Genomic DNA, 17,648 nt, shown 5'->3' with positions numbered 1-17,648 from the left:
CGCTATGTCTGTCTGTGGGGTTACATAGGACTGCAGGTGACATCTACTAAATTATCTGTACTCAGAGAGCTATCACTGTATTATCTGTGGTGTAAAAAAAAAAATTAAGAGGGGGTTGGGGGCAACTCTTTGTCTTGGGGCTTGGGCCCCTAATCTTTTCTGACCCTAGCAACGCCCCTGCATACAGCTAATAGTGGCAGACCTGTTGGCCGATATATGGGGGCCACAGTGTGAGCACTGGATCCAGGCCTTTCCACCAACTGTATCTGTATCCTGCTCATGCAATGTAATAATGTAATGTAAAAATGTTCGTGTGATTTTACAATGTTAGCATTTGGGGCCCCACTTTAAATTTTTGCCTAGGGCCTCACTTTGTCTAAAACCGGCCCTGTTACAGAGGTCAGATGTTTCCTGTAGTTTTTGACCAAGTTTGCACACACACTGCAGCAGTGATTTTGGCCCACTCCTCCATACAGATCTTATACAGATCTAGGCCACTCCAGGACATTGAAATGCTTCTTACGGAGTCACTCTGCAGCGCCCCAGAGTCCTGGTCATTGCGGTATTGTCGCTCTTCCACCAGGGGGAGTGATGGTACATCTGATGGTACTAAAGGAGTTCACCTGACCAGGTATCACAGTCACACACTACACTTCACACTCCGGCCACCAGGTTCTATCTATTAGGCCACTCCTCACACTCGGGTAAAACTGGGGGTTGGATAGGAAGTTAGTCAGAAAGCTACCTGGGTTCGACCCAGAGAAGACCTGTCAGGCAGACAGGGGGAGAAGGAGGAACATCTGAGCTGTAGACAGAGGTCCCTGTCAGGGGTGGGATCCTGACAGAGACATAGCAAGAGACAGAACGTTACGGAGCTGCGCCTGTACCTCATTGCGGCAGCATCCTAAGAAAGGACAAGAAGCGAAGTATATTGTGGAGAAGTGAGAAACGAGATCACAGCACAAGGAGATAATACCAGGAGGAGTCCTGCCTTAAGATCGGCAACATCCTTCTGAGGCGCGTAGCCGGTGGCCGGAACACCGAGGGAGTAATAGGCTCTTCGCATTACTTCAAACAATGGCAGGACAGTTAATTCCAAGTTGGCTGCCCAACCATTAACCTAATAAAGACAACAGAGGCAAATTGTGGGAGAGGGGCATCTCTAGGGTCCCTATAAAATAGCTCCAGGCCTACCCCGTCATACGGGTCGTCCTATCCATACCATCTGGGGGACAGAGATAGAGAAATAGAAACATACACAACAGTTGTGAGGACTATCCCGTGGTGCTCAGCAGGGAGGTACTACAACACACAGGTGCTAGATTTCCACCTGCAAAGGGAACTCTGGATGTGCCTTCGGACCGGCCGGACTCAGCCAGCCCTGTGAACGGTACTCTGGACTGTGGACGCTGAAGTCTTCAGTAAAAGGTAAAGAGACTGCAACCTTTGTGTCCTCGTTATTCATCGCACCTTACAACATCCACCATTACCACCTACTCATCAAGGGAAGCCCTGGGGACATACTTCACCTGTGGGAAGGTATACCATCTAGCTGCCATTCCATCACCCCAGCGGACCCCTAGCAGCGTCGGTCACCCTGACCGAATACCACAGGTGGCGTCACGAACACTTGACAAACTATCACCTTTAATTGGGCGCCCCTTAGCAGTGCGACGGACTGGGTCGCACTGCTAAGGGGCGCCCAATTAAAGGTGATAGTTTGTCAAGTGTTCGTACACGGACTGGGTCGGGCCACCGTGACATCCCCAGAACCGAGACAGAGGGACCCGGTACCGAGTACCCCACTGCCCTGTGCCTGGGGGCGATCCAACTCCATAGTTACCCTGGCTGTGTGTTTTGTCATTGTCACACTGGAAGACCCAGCTATGACTCACCTTTAATGCTCTTACTGAGGGAAAGAGGTTGTTGGCCAAAATCTTGTGATACAGAGCACCCATCCATGCTCCCATCAATATTGTGCAGTTATCTTGTCCCACTTGCTGAAAAGCACACCCAAAGTATTATGTTTCCCCTACCATGCTTCACGGTTGGGATGGTGTTCTTGGGGTTGTACTCATGCTTCTCTTCCTCCAAACATGGCAAGTGGAGTTGATACCAAAAAGTTCTATTTTGGTCTCATGTAACGACATGACCTTCTCCCATGCCTCCTCTGGGTTATCCAGATGGTCATTGGCGAACTTCAAATGGGCCTGGGCATGTTCTGGCTTGAGCAGAGGAACCTTATGTGCCCTGCAGGATTTTAATCCACGATGGCGTAGTGTGTTACTAGCAGTAATGTTTGAGACTGTGGTCCCAGCCAGGGCCGGACTGGCCATTTGGCAATTCTGGCAAATGCCAGAAGGGCCTGTCTGGCCATGGGCTGCCTTGTCTGCAATGTTGTTAAAAGAATCAGTGTTTTCAAGACAGCCATACTGTTAAGAATTGTGATGAAGCACAAAGTCGCTTACTCCATCACTTACCCCAGCAGGTCACGGGTATCAATAGAAATATTGGTCTTTAGAAAATCTTCCTTTCCTCCATCCAAGGAAATATTAGTAATATATCCTATCTGGTGCTTGGGGACGGGGCCAACATGGGCCTGTGTGATTTCAAATGCCAGGGCTGAATTTCAGCCCCAGTCCGTACCTGGTCCCAGCTCTCTTCAGGTCATTGACCAGGTCCTCCCGTGTAGTTCTAGGTTGATTCTTGACCTTTCCCAGAATCTTCCTTCCCCACAAGACGAGAACTTGCATGGAGCCCCAGACTGAGGAAGATTGATAATATCCAAACAAAAACAGTTAAACCGCATCCTCTAGTGTGTCCATGTCTATTAAGACAAAAAGGCGCACGGAAAACCAGAGAGCCCATCCCAGAGAGTATTCCATATCAAAAAGATCAAAAGACAGCGCCTCATATAGTGGTGAAAAATCAATCTTACATTTTATTCTGTCTCCTGTGGCGACGTTTCGGTCAGAAGACCTTGAAACTTGCTTGAAAAAGGTCTTCTGACCGAAACGTCTCCACAGGATGCAGAATAAAATGTAAGATTGATTTTTCACCACTATGTGAGGTGCTGTCTTTTGATCTTTTTGATGAGGAAGATTGACAGTCATCTTGTGTTTCTTCCATTTGCTAATAATTGTGCCAACAGTTGGTGCCTTCTTACCAAGCTGCTTGCCGATTGTCCTGTAGCCCATCCCAGACTTGTGCAGGTCTACAATTTTGACCCTGGTGTTCTCAGACAGCTCTTTGGTCTTGGCCATCGTGGAGAGGTTGGAATGTGACGGGTTGAGTGTGTGGACAGGTGTCTTTTATGCAGGTAACAAGATCAAACAGGTGCACTTAATGAAGGTAATAAGATCAGCGTAGGAGGGCTTCTTAAAGAAAAACTAACAGGTCTGTGAGAGCCAGAATTCTTGCTGGTTGGTAGGTGATCAAATGCTTACAGTATTTCATGCAATCAAATGCAATTTAGTTATTTAATAATCATACAATGTGATTTTCTGTTTGTTTTTTTTATTTTTACATTCTGTCTCTCACAGGTGAAGGGTACAGACCTCTCCATTCTTTGTAGGTGGGAAAAGTTGCAAAATCAGCACTGTATCAACTACTTATTTTCCCCACTGTAAGTAAGTCATATAACAAAAATAAAAATGATGCCTACCCTGCAGTAATCTGGTGTGCCAGCATTGAGAAATCAAGCTTTTATGGTATGTGCACACTAACCTGGAAGCTCATGGGGGAGAGCAGGGGGATATACTGACCCCCCTTCATAAACCTCTCGTAAAGAGGTCTTGTCCCTAAGGCCTCTTTCACACTTCCGTCTTTCATTCCCCGTCATAATGCGTCGTTTTGTGAAAAAAACGTGCAGCGCCCCAGAGTTCTGGTCATTGCAGTAATGTCGTACTTCCACCATGGGGAGTGATGTTACGTCTGAAGGCAATAAAGGAGATCTCTTTACTAGGTATCACAAACCACACAACACACTTCACACTCCAGGCCGCCAGGGGGAGCTATGCTCCTATCTATTAGGGCACTCCTCACAATTAGGTAAAACTGGTAGTCTGGACAGGAAGTTAGGCAGAAGCGAGCTGGGCTTCACCCAGTGAGCTGCTATCTGAGCTCCTCTCAGGTAGTGAGTCTCTGACAGGGATGGGATCCTGTCAGAGGCCTAGACAGAAGGCCACGGAGCTGCGCCTGCCCCACGTGCGGCAGCATCCTAGGAAAGAGACATTAGAGGGGAATTGTATTGAGTGAGTGAGAAACGAAGTCATAGCAAAAGGAGAGGAATCCAGAAGGAGTTCTGCCCTGCAAAAGGCTGCCTCCTTTCTGAGGCGCAGGAATCTGGTAGCCAGAATATCGAGGGAGTAAGGATCTCCCACTTTACTTCAAAGACTGGCAGGACAGTTAATTCCACCTTAGCTGCCCGACCTTATACCCAGGAGGCACGGTGGCAACTTGTGGGCGCTGGGGCGTGATAGAGTCCCTGTAAAAAGCCTCAGGCCATCAGTCATATGGGTTTGTCCTATCCTATCCATCAGGGGGACAGAGAGAAAGAGACATAACATCTACAATAGTTGTGAGGACCTTACCGAGAAGCTCAGCAGGGAGGTACTACAAAACCCAGGTGCTAGAGGAAGGCTACTGATTTCCACCTGGATAAGGGGACTCTGGATTTGCCTTCAGACCAGCCGGACTCTGCCTACCCTGTGGTCTGTACCCTGGACTGTGGATGCTGAAGCCTTCAGTAAAGGTAAAGAGACTGCAACCTTGTGTCCTCGTTCTTCACCGCGCCTCACACCATTCACCACCTACACTCTGGGAAGCCCTGGGGATATACTTCACCTGTGGGAAGGTATACCATCTAGCTGCCGTAACATCACCCCAGCGGACCCCTCACAGCAGCGTCGGTCACCCTGACTGAATACAACAGGTGGCGTCACGAACATTATCCCTTTAAAGACCTTTCCCCTATTTACAATGGACGTTCCCTAGGGCCACGGACTGGGTCAGCCACCGTGACATCCCCGCCGAGAACCGAAGGACCCGTGTTGTGAACTCTGTTTTTGGGCTCCCTCTTGTGGTCACAACTGGTACTGTGTGAGTGCTGTCTTTGGGCTCCCTCTGGTGGTTCTTTGTGTCATTCTGCAGGTCTGAGGCAGGATCAGCTGTCTCGTTATCTCTTAGCTGGTTTCCTATTTAGTTCACCTGGACTCTCAGTTGTTGCCTGCTGTCAATGTCTTCAGTGCTATTTTGGAGCTCTCCTGCAGTCCTTCGTTATCAGTCTCTTCAAGAGAAGCTAAGTTTTGCTTGATTCATTTTTTGACCATCAGTGGTCATATGTTTCTTGGTTTATTTTTGTTTTCTTGTCCAGCTTGCTAATATGTGATTTCCTCACTTGCTGGTAGCTCTAGGGGGCTGAGTTTCTCCCCTCACACCGTTAGTTGGTGTGGGGGTTCTTGTATTCTCAGCGTGGATATTTTGCATAGGGTTTTTTACTGACCGCACAGTTCCCTATCTGTCTTCTGCTATCTAGCGTTAGCGGGCCTCATTTGCTTAATCTGTTTTCATTTCTACGTTTGTGTTTTCCCCTTGCCTCACCGTTATTATTTGTTGGGGGCTTCCTATATCTTTGGGGTGATTTCTCTTGAGGCAAGTGAGGTCTTACTTTCCCTCCAGGAGTAGATAGTTTCTCAGGCTGCGTCGAGACGTCCAGGATTTTAGGCACGTTCACCGGCTTCCTTTAGTGTGTTGGTTAGGATCAGGTTTGCGGTCAGTCCAGTTACCACCTCCCTAGAGCTCGTGTCTATGTTCATAAACTTAGCTAGTCCGTTTTGTGATCCTCAGCCACTAGGATCATAACAGACCCAGTACCGAGTACCCCACTGCCCTATGGGGGCGATCCAAACGCATCCTGTGAATTTGCCCGCAGGGTGCGGTTTTTTCACATAGACTTGTATTAGCGACGTATCGCGACACGTTTCGTCTGTCGTGCACTGGAATTTGGCGACACTTCGTCTGGAAAAAACGTACAATGAAATGTTTTTTGTCTGCGTTGGAAAAACGTGCCACGATGGATCCTGCGGCATACGTCGTTGGCTAGAATGGAAGCCTATGGACGCAGGATCCGTCGTGATAGGTCACATGGCGGATTCCAGCTCTGGAATCTGTTTTTTTAAACTGAGCATGCTCCAAATCAGTATATGTAGCCAATTGGCCAGACAGACCCAAATCTATATAAACCTGCCATGTGGCTTCATTCCTCAATGTACCAGCAAGAAGCATACAAGCAAGAAGCCTGCCAGCAACCTGCCTGATGGATAGATGCATAGATGGTCACAATATTTGCTAGAACTCCTTCCATTTCTGCCACTTGCTCTAAACCCTCTCAAAGATGGTGTGTTAAAACACTCAATATATAGGTTTCCATTATTTTTCAGTAGCCAATTACATTTGGGAGCCTCCCATTTGGAGGTATGGAGGTATGGAAAACGAATCCGTCAAAAAAACGGATGAAATGGATGGGAAAAATGGATAAAATGGATGCAACGGATCCAGTTTTTCGATGGAACCGTCTAGTGGATCCGTAAAAAAACTGGATGCATTGCATCTGTTTTACACTATTTTTAACGCATCCATCGATATGTTGCGTCGACGCATTGTGACGGCCACCTGCCAACGGAAGTGTGAAAGAAGTCTAAGGCTGCTTTCACACTAGAGTTGGTATGTGGCCGTCGCGCTGCGTCGGCCCGACGTACCGACGCATACTGTGCAAAAAATCCCGACGTGGGCAGCGTAAGCAGTCTTATGACGCTTCTGCTGCCCCATTGCAAGGTCCGGGGAGGAGTGGGCGGAATTTCGGCCACGCATGCGCGGTCGAAAATGGCGGTCTCGACGCACAAAAAAAGTTACATGTAACTTTTTTTGTGGCGGCGGTGCGCCAAAACACGGCGCAACCGTTGCACGATGGTTGCGACGTGTGGCATTGCGTCGCAATGCGTCTCTAATAAAAGTCTATGGAGAAAAAACGCATCCTGCGGGCAACTTTGCAGGATGCGTTTTTTATCCACAACGACGCATTGCGACGTGCAGTGCACAACGCTAGTGTGAAAGTAGCCTTAGTCAAAAAAGTAAAAAATGGCCAGTTTTTTATCTTATTTTATTTTCGCCGCTCCCGAGTACTCAGCTTTTTTCTAAAAAAATAAATCCTCAATACGGTTCCAGAGATGAAGTGAGGAGGGCTCTCAGGATTCCGTGTGGGCAGGTCTTTAGGCTGTTCAGCACTATAACTGTAAAGACCTTAAAAATTAGCATCAAATAAAGAAGGTCCACATCTCTGGAATCATATGGAGGATTTAAAAAAAAAGAGCAAAAATTGAATATTTGGAACGTTTCTTGATGACTAGTTCTGTGATATTTTGACCTATTTGAAGAAAGAGGCCACTGATAATGAGGACACTGGAAAAAGTTCTAGGAAACCCTTTAGCCAGGAATGTTTTTATATTTATTGTATAATTGTATTTAATTGCACCGCAGAGCGGTTTTTACAGCACCTTGTGTGATTGTTGGATGCCGTGCAGTTATTTTGGTTGGAAAGCTTGCCCACATTACTGTGGACTATGCAATATTACCACTCCCTGCCAAAAGTCCTTCTTTCCTCCATTCAGATCAGTGTCTCGTGACACTAATGTTCTCCAGCAGTTCCGATTGCAGGGATCAGTCATCTACAGTATCATATTGTGGTTCTGTATGACACAGCCTGAGCAGGCTCACCAGAAATGCAAAGCTCAGGCTTTATATCTCATGTCATGACGCTCACTACAGCTTAGTAAATGTGTGTGTGAGATGTTTGTACTGAAGGCCAAAGTCCACGTCAGTCCATAAACTGCAGGAAAGCCAAATAGCAGGTACTGTAAGTTCATTTTCTTCTCTTTTTTTACAGCATCGTGGAAACGTTTCTTTTCCAGGAAGTGAAGTGTACATAGCTTTCCTTCTCAATATTACTAATATTATGCAAGACAACACACAGCAGATACAACAAGCACATGTTTAGATCAAGTGACTAGTCAGTTAGAACTGTTGTCATAGATGTAGCAGAGCTGAATCATGGCTGCATCATGATAACTTTGTGTAGTTAGACTAATTAAGTGTAGCCTAATAACAAAGTCAGCTCTGCTGTATTAGTACATGGAATATGTGTAGTATTATTGGGATTACAGTTGAAATGTGTAGGATATTACGATATGGGCATGGTACGGAGGCATCAAATAACGAGAAATCTTTATCTGCTGTGTTGTGTCTTATCTCGCATCTGAACTCAGATACAGAGATACTCACACTCTCACATCCAGAGAGAAGCACAATGACTGGAGATTTAAAGCACCACTCCAGCATTTTTTGTATTGCAGCGCTGGAGTGGTGCTCTAATCTAAATTCACTGCCCCTAGTAATATACTTTCCAGCCACCATCTTCATCTTTTATCGGCGTAGTTCCAGCCGTCTTCTGCAGGTTGTGACCTATCAGATCACTCCAGTATTTGAGTCGGAACTCACAAACCAATATAAGTGCATGAGATATAGAACAAGGCCAGAACAAGGCTCTCATACACTTTGCCTTGAGATATTGTGACCCTTACCTCTGACTTCTGGTCAGTCAGAAGTTGTGGTCACAAGATGGCGAATTGGCAACGGAGCAGCGTCGGGAACAGTAGAAGTCAGTGGCTGCGGAGTATAATACTAGGGTCAGGGAACTTAGATTAGTGTCACCACTCTAGTGCTGAAATAAAAAAAAAAAAAAAACAGGAGTAGTGCTTTATGTAAAGCGGGCAGGCGTCAATATCAATGGCCCTCTGTGCCACACAGCGAATGTGCAGTGAACAACAGAATACTCTTCATTGACTTCATACCACATCAAGAATCATCAAGAAACACCCAAATTTCCAAAATCTGTATCAGGTTCCACGCCATCACTTTCAATGTACAGTATAGCACTGTGGTTTTCTTAAGGAAATGGGTCTTTAGGCCCCTTCAGGTTGGCTGGTTGCAACCTTTTTTGTACACTACTGTTAATAAGGCAGATCAGTGGAAAAGACAAAGACTAAGCAAGTTTGTGTAACGACGTTGGGTGTCAATGCGGAGCGCCCCCACACCGCCGCAGGGCCGAGGGGTACCCGGAGCCGGGCCTCTGGGATCTCAGTCCTGGGGTTGTCACGGTGGCTAGACCCGGTCCGTGGCCCTGTCTGTCAGTGGGGGACGTCCGTTGCAAATAAGTACTGTTAACGGTGGTGTAGCGGTGCAGTTGTGGGGTGCAGGTCGCGGTAAATAACGAGGACACCAGGTTGCAGTCTCTTTACCTCTTTACTGGAGATCTCTCGGTCCTCAGTCCAGAATCCGGTCCACCAGGCTGCGCAAGTCCGGCCGGTCCAATGGCACTTCCAGAGTTCTCCTCACAGGTGGAAATCAGTGCCTTCCTTCTTAGCGCTTTGTGTTGTAGTCCTTCCCTGCTGTGCTTACGGAAAGTACCCCACAACTGTTGTGTCTGTTTCTTAAGTTCCCTCACAACTCGATTAACTGGTCTTCTGCTAATCTTCCGTCCCTTCCTGATGTTACAGTAAGAACGGCACCCGTTTGTCAGGTAGGCCTGGAGTTCTTCCGGGACCCTAGAGACGCCCCTCTCCCGCAATTGCCCCCCAAGACTTCATAGGTGATATGTGGTAGACAGCCCGCCTGAGACTGACTGTCCTGCCGCTGTTTGGAGTATGGCTTAAAGCTGTATATTATTCCACTCCCTCGGCGTTCCGGCCACCGGTAATGCGCCTCAGCAAGGTGCTGCCTCTTTCAACAAAACCCCTGCTGGTATTCTCCTTCTGCTTGATCTCGTTTCTCACTCAGCACAATCTATCTCGCTTCTAATCCTTTCTTAGGGCACCGCCGCTATTCTGAGCAGGCACGGTCCCGTTACGTTCTTTCAATGCCAAGCCTCTGCCAGGATCCCACCCCTGGCAGAGACCCTACTGTCTCTTCCTCCACAACACCCTCTCTCACTAGGTGTTGCTTCGTTCAATCCAGTCAGCTTTCTCTCCTAACTTCCTGCCTGACCCCCAGTTTACCCACTATGGTGGGGAGTGGCCTAATGAATAGAACCCTTAGCTCCCCCCGGAGGCCCAGCTGTGAAATGTATTGGTGTCTGTGATACCTGATTGGAGGAACTCCTTCAGTGCCATCGAACGCACCATGGCTCCCCTTAGTGGCGGAGCCACAGTACTGCAACGACCAGGACTCTGGGGCGCTGCATCAACTCACTGCACCACTGACCAGGCTTACTCTGAAGGGGCATAACTAAGTGGTTACCTGGTCTTCCCTAGAGCCTCTGATGATGAGAATAGGCTTGGCTGTTAGACTAACCACCACGTGCCACTCCAGGGCAGTGCCTGGTCCTGCAGCAGCTCACTGAAGGGTCAGAGACACAGATGCGAAGCACAGAGGGAATATACAGAGACATGGTCAGGAGGTCTGACGTTGGGGCAGGCAACGCAAGTTCAGAAAATGTAGCTGGAGTCACGAGTGGAGAGGTCAGATAAAATGAGAGCACAAGTCTGATTGGTAACAGCAAGGTCAGAACAATACAACACCTTGACAGAGCACTATAGCAAATACAACTACGAGATACTGTGAGGCAAGGTGTGGAGGGAGGAGCTGCCTAATTTACCACCTTCTGGCAGGGATAGGCTAGGGAAGCCATACTTTACAGGACACAGTGATTATAAATTCCTGCAGAGTATTGCCACACCTTCCTATTGCCGGGTGGAAACTCTCAGCAACTGGAGGCCATAGTAGTAGTTCTCGAAATGTCTGCAGGAGGTAGCCAAGCAAGAAGATCAGACATTGGGAGGAGCAGAGCAGTGCATGCCGTGAGTAAGGCGGCACTTACAAGCCTTGCAATTCACTGGCATGGCAGTAACCTCCCTTACATCCCCACCTCTCTTTACATTAGACCAACTGAGAAACCTCTCTAGAATAATAGGAGCACAGAGGTTTACAGCAGGCTCCCAAAAACTCTCCACAACACCAAAACCCTTCCAGTCAACTAACTAGAAGATCCTCCCCTGAACCTTGTTATAATCCAGAACGCCCTCTGCTTCAAAGACATCCAAGGGATCCTCAGTAACAGAAGTAGAGGCAGGAGTATGGGCCTTAGAGAAGCGATTCAAGACCACTGGTTTCAGGATCGAGATGTCGAAAAAATTTGGAATCCATAGATTCCCTGGCAACTGAACACTGTAAGTAACCAGATTGATTTGCTTGAGGATTTTGAAAGGTTCGAGGTAACGGGGGAGCGAACCTGTAGAAGAGCACCTTCAGATGAATATTGCAAGAGGATAACCAGACTTTTTCTCTAGGTTGGTAAATAGGCAGAGGGCTTCTCTTCTTGTCTGCATGACATTTCATCCAGGACACTGACTTAAGGAGGCAGGTTTGAATACACTGCCAAATCTGGAAGAATTTGCCATAAGAGGAATCAGCCGCCGGTACCCCAGAAGAAGGTCTTATAGGAGAGGGTACAAGAGGATGCTGAGAGTAAACAATACAAAATGGAGACTCCCCAATGTAGTTGTTGTAGGAAAACTCTGCCCAGGGAAGTAACTGCACCCAATCATCCTGACGAGCACATATAAGGTGGCATTGGTAGTTCTCGAGGACCTGATAGATCCGTTCCACTTGTCTGAGGATTGTACGTGGAGGAGAAATGCAGCTGGACATTCAGCAGCTTGCAAAGATCTCTCTAAAATTTTGATGTGAATTGGACTATTGAATCAGAAACAATGTAGAGAGGAAGACCATGGAGACGAAACACATGCTGAAAGAACTGCGTAGTGAGCTTGAAAGAGGAGGGAAGGCCGACCAGAGGAATTAAATGAGTCATCTTGGAGAACTGGTCCACCACGACTCAAATAGTGTTGCAACCCTCAGAGAGGGGCAGGTTCATGATGAAATCCATGGCTATGTGCTGCCAGGGGGCAGAAGGATCCGTCAATGGCTGAAGTAGACTTGTAGGCTTGTTCCTGGGAGACTTGTTTTTGGTGCATAGTAGACAGGTGCTTTCAAAGTCCTGAACATCTTTGTGGACTTACGTATGTCCATATGACCAGCCAGTTGGATTTGTGTCCTCAGGACAGAATTCTTCTTCTCCTATCAGTAGGAACAAAAGTCTTTCCTGGAAAGATGTCTTTTAACTGAACAGGAGCTGCTTCAACAATCCTAGCGAGGTTAATGATGTGCTGTTCTTTCTCTTCAGAATCAGACACATCAAAGGATCGAGACAAGTCATCTGCTTTAACATTCTTTTCCACAGGACAGAAGTGCAATTCAAAGTCAAAAGGGGCAAAAAAGAGTGTCTACCTGGCTGCAGTGGTCTGCAGAAAGGTCAAATTCTTATGATCCATGTATATTATTACCGTAGAGCTGGCATCTTCCAGTACATGTCGCCATTCTTCAAGCACAATCTTAATGACCAGTAGTTCACATTCACCAACAGTATGGGTTCGCTCGGTAGGTGAAAACAGTTTAGATAAAAAAACGCAAGAGGCAGACTTCACCAAAGAATTTATTTGCAAAAGAATTGCCTCTGCACTAATATTGGAGACGTCCACTTCTAGGAGAAACTTTGTTAGGGTCGTGGTGGAGTGTTGTAAGGTTGACAAGACCGATTTAGACCAGATTGTGGAAATATCTCTCTTCCTGGTTAAGGCAGACATGGGTGTCATGAGGGATGAGAAATGCGGAATAAATTGTCTGTAGAAGTTGGCGAAACCAATGAATTGCTGGATGGCACGCAAGCTTTGGGGAGAAGGCCAGGAGAGAACAGCAGAATCCTCAGGATTGATTTCAAGACCCTGGCTAGAAAAAATGTAGCCGAGGAAAGGCAAGAAGGGCTTTTGGAAGACATATTTGGACAACTTGGCAAACAAATTGCTCTTCTGTAGGCGCTGGGGAATCTGACAAACATGCTTTCCACGGGTATGTAGTGGAGTAGAAAAAATCAGGATGTCGCCCAAATTCATGACCACGGAAAAATAGAGGCGGTCCTCAAAGATGTCATTAAAGGGAACCTGTCACCCCCAAAATCGAAGATGAGCTAAGCCCACCAGCATCAGGGGCTTATCTACAGCATTCTGTAATACTTTAGATAAGCCCCCGATGTATCCTGAAAGATGAGAAAAAGAGGTTAGATTATACTCACCTGGTGGGGCGGTCCGGTCCGATAGGCATGGCGGTCCGGTCCGGGGCCTCCTATCTTCATAGGATGACGTCCTCTTCTTGTCTTCACGCTGCGGCTCCAGCGCAGGCGTACTTTGTCAATCAAAGATCAAAGTACTGCAGTGCGCATCGTGAATAGAAGAAGAGGATGTCATCGTAAGAAGATAGGAGGCCCCGTACTGGACCGCAACGCCCATTGGACTGGACCGCAGCAGGACCGCCCCTGGGTGAGTATAATATAACCTGTTTTTCTTACCTTTCAGGTTACATTGGGGGCTTATCTAAAGCATTGCAGAATGCTGTAGATAAGCCCCTGATGCCGGTGGGCTTAGCTCATCTTCGATTTCGGGGGTGACAGGTTCCCTTTAAAGAATTCCTGAAACACAGCGGGCGCATTACACAGACTAAAGGGCATGACAAGATATTCGTAGTCACCATCACGGATATTAAAGGCTGCCTTTCATTCATCGCCCTTGCGGATCCTAATCAAGTTATAAGCCCCTCATAGATCCAATTTGGTGAAAATCTTTTCCCCATGGATTATGTCAAATAGTTCAGAAATAAAATACAGGGGATTGTTGTTCTCTATGGTGACTTTGTTTAGACCCTGATAGTCAATACAAGGAAGTAGGGAACTATCCTTCTTTGTCACGAAGAAGAATCCAGCACCAGCAGGAGAAGAGTAGTTACGGATTAATCCCTTGGCTAAGTTCTTTTGGATGTACTGTGACATGGCCCGAGTCTCTGATGCAGATAGGGAATACACCCGACCCCGAGGTGGAAAGGGGCCAGGCTGAAGATTGATGGGACAATCGTAAGATCTATGGGGTTGTATGATCTCAGCCTTCTCACAAGAGGCGTAAGGGGTTGAGCTCAGAGGGTGTGAAACATCGGGCTCCTAACTGGTAACCCTCAGCACAACTATTACGCTAGGTGCACACGTTGCGGATTGGGGTGCAGAATTTTCGGCACAAAATCCGCATCTCCTGGCAGAAAACACAGGTGCGGATTTGACACGTTTTTATGCGGATTTTGTGTGTTTTTGTTGCTGATTTTGGGCAGATTTTCTGCGTTTTTTACCCCTGCGGATTTCTATAATGGAAGGGTTCAGAAACGCTGCAGTTCCTCACAAAAGAAGTGACATGCTACTTCTTTTGATCCGCAGCGGTTTTCATGCGGATTTTTTAGCACCATTAGCACAGCATTTTTTTTCTCTATTGATTTACATTGTACTGTAAATCACTTTGCGGATCTGCAGCGTTTCTTCGCGGAAAAAAACGCTGCGGATCCGCACTAAATCCGCATCGTGTGCACACAGCCTTACAACTATGGTGGCACACTGTTATTACCACTAAAGTTATTTATTTTACTCATTTATATAGTACTATTAATTCCATAGCACTTTACCAACATTATCAGTGAAATATAGTGGTAGATACCATTCCTGCAGAACGTACAAGTGAATACAGTACAGTTACAGTATATATAGTGACTTACATATGATGATCTTTCTGATAGAGTCGTTCATTTTTCACATCATTTCCATTTGGCCAGATCAACTTGGCAACTTCTTCTAGCCACAACTCGTCTGCAGAGATTACAACAAAAAGACATTTCACATCTCACATTTCCAGCACTGTCCCCATCTATCCCCAACCTGCACAAACTCCTTATCCTACTGAAACCTCACTGAGCCGCTGCTCACGTATATGTCCCTACTACTGCACCTGCTGTTTGGCACAATAACAGCGCTCCTCTTACTGCCCCACATAAAATGTACAGCACTGTAACCACTTACATAATAATAATGCCTCTTTTGTGCCCTCTAGATAGTAAAATTGTCCGCTAGAAAATATTAATGCCTTGTGCAAATGCCCTAGAAAACAGTGTCTATATTTTGCAGTTTAGTCCCTCCCCCCCAGGTATCTGATGTATCACGTGACATACTACATGATCGCCCAATAGATCATGTGATAGGTCCTGTGTGTAACACACGGGTGCTCTGGGGCACATCCATACACGAAAAATGTCAGAGATAGCGGCACGCAAATTTTTCCCTTGTGTACGGCACTATAAATAATATAGCGCTATACAAAACAGAGCAGGGGTAGGAGATTAATTTTCTCAAGGGGCCACATGACAGATAGTGACTGTTGTGGAGGCTGAACCAATAGGCTGGGATTAATTCTGCTCAATATCAATATAATATAAAAAAATATTAATAAATGTATGGCTTAATATTGAGCAGAATTAAGTATGCCGACATCTTCCTATATGCAGTATGACCCACCACATAGCCCCCTACATACAATATGAGCCCCCACACAGCCCCCTCAATCAACTACCAAAGCAAGCAATCTATGGTGCCCTTATACATGTAAGCCATAACAAAAAACTTAAAAAAATCATCTTTTAGTTACTTTAAAAAGCCAATACATAAAGACACAACACACACGTTTGCACAGAAAACAGCGTGGCATGGAGGCACAGTGACTCTGTAATTTTCAGACCAATAATGGGAACTTTTGGCAGTGTGGACATGTGCCAAGTCCTGCTGGAGAATGAAATGTCCATCTCCAAAAAGCTTATCAGCAGATGGAAGCATGAAGTGCTCTAAAATTTCCTGGTAGACAGTTGTGCTGACTTTGGTCTTGATAAAAACACAGTGGACCTACACCAGCAGATGAATTGGCACCTGTCCACACTGCCAAAAGCACCACTACCTGGTTTAAAAACAACAGTATCACTGTGCTTGATTGGCCAGCAAACTCACCTGACCTTAACCCCAGAGATAATCTATGGGGTATTGTAAAGAGGAAGATTTGAGACACCAGACCCAACAATGCAGAGGAGCTGAAGGCTGCTATCAAAGCAACCTGGGCTTCCATAACACCTCAGCAGTGCCACAGGCTGATCGCCTCCATGCCACGCCACATTGATGCAGTAATTGATGCCAAAGGAGCCCCGGCCAAGTATTGAGTGCAATTACTGAATACACATTTCAGTAGGCCAACATTTCGGATTTTTAATTAATTTTTTAAAGCTGGTGTTATAAAGTATTATAATTTACTGAGATAAGGATTAGTGATGAGTGAATATACTTGTTACTCGAGATTTCTTGAGCACGCTCGGGGGTCCTCTGAGTATTTTTTAGTGCTCGGAGTTTTAGTTTTTCTTGCCGCAGCTGAATGATTTACATCTGATAGCCAGCATAAGTACATGTGGGGATTCCCTACCAACCAGGCCACCCCCACATGTGAGGGTGGCCTGGTGAGCTTGATTCCTTGTAGTTCAGACAGCAAGAATCTCCAGAAGCTTGTCATGCAGGCAAATTTTGGAGATTTTTTGGTAGATGTGTTCTAGAAAAGTCCCAACATGACTTCTTCATATTGTTCAGAGGAAGTCATCATCTTCTTCTGTCTAATATATCTGTTGTGTCACTCTGTTTTCCCAATGCGTCGGTTTCCTGTATGTTTTTATGGTCTGCACTAAGAGTTTCTGTTTTCTCTTGTATTCCATTACAGTTGTATGCCCGACATATAATATAATTGTGTGCCTATATTCATACCGCCCACTTTTTCCCCACACACACACTGTATGGTGGCCCCCAGTATTTATCACCAAGAGCACTATTAAAATAGAATAAAATAAAGAAAAAAATATCTTATACTCAGCTAACCAAGAAACCTGAGGAATCTGCCGGCAGACAGAACCAAGGTGTTGACAGACCAACAGAGTCCCAATGTGATGACATCATCACGTAGATCCGCACCCTCCCGACTCGTCCGTGTGTCTTCCTGCCTTTCTGTTGGCTGCAGGCCTAAATCGACCCGCGGTCTAAAGAATGGATAGTGGTAATGCAGGGAGATCATGTCTCCCTGCTGCACCGCAGATTTTAACTGTCGGCACGCTGCGAAGAGTGTTTCCTTTGTCAGCACGTTATCAGTGCTGTATGTGAAAGGGGTTGTCTGGCTAATTTCAATAAGCGTGCTTTCACATTGCATTTAGTTACAAGCTCGGTGTCCCCATCAGAGCGTATGTCCAGCCCCTCCTGCAAAATGGTATGCGGACATATGCACCAACGGGGCCATAGATTTTAATGGTGCCGGCAGAGTGAACGTGCGCAGTAGACTCCGTCTGGTTGTCCACCTCCAGTAGGTATGTACGCCGAAAATAATGCATGGCAGTGGGCATTTTCTCTGTCGGCACCATTATAGTCTATGGCTCTGTCGACGCATACACCACATCCCTTTTAGTGGGGAATTTGGACGTATGCCCCGATGGGACCACCGAGTGTGTAACTAAAGGCAGTGTGAAAGCACCCTAACTGAGACTGCATTGGGTGAGGAAGGGCCAGCTTGGCTATTTATTATATTATACATACCACTGAT

This window comes from Ranitomeya variabilis, chromosome 4 (assembly GCF_051348905.1).
Source record: "Ranitomeya variabilis isolate aRanVar5 chromosome 4, aRanVar5.hap1, whole genome shotgun sequence".
NCBI classification, from domain to species: Eukaryota; Metazoa; Chordata; class Amphibia; order Anura; family Dendrobatidae; genus Ranitomeya; species Ranitomeya variabilis.
This window is presented reverse-complemented; position numbering follows the sequence as displayed.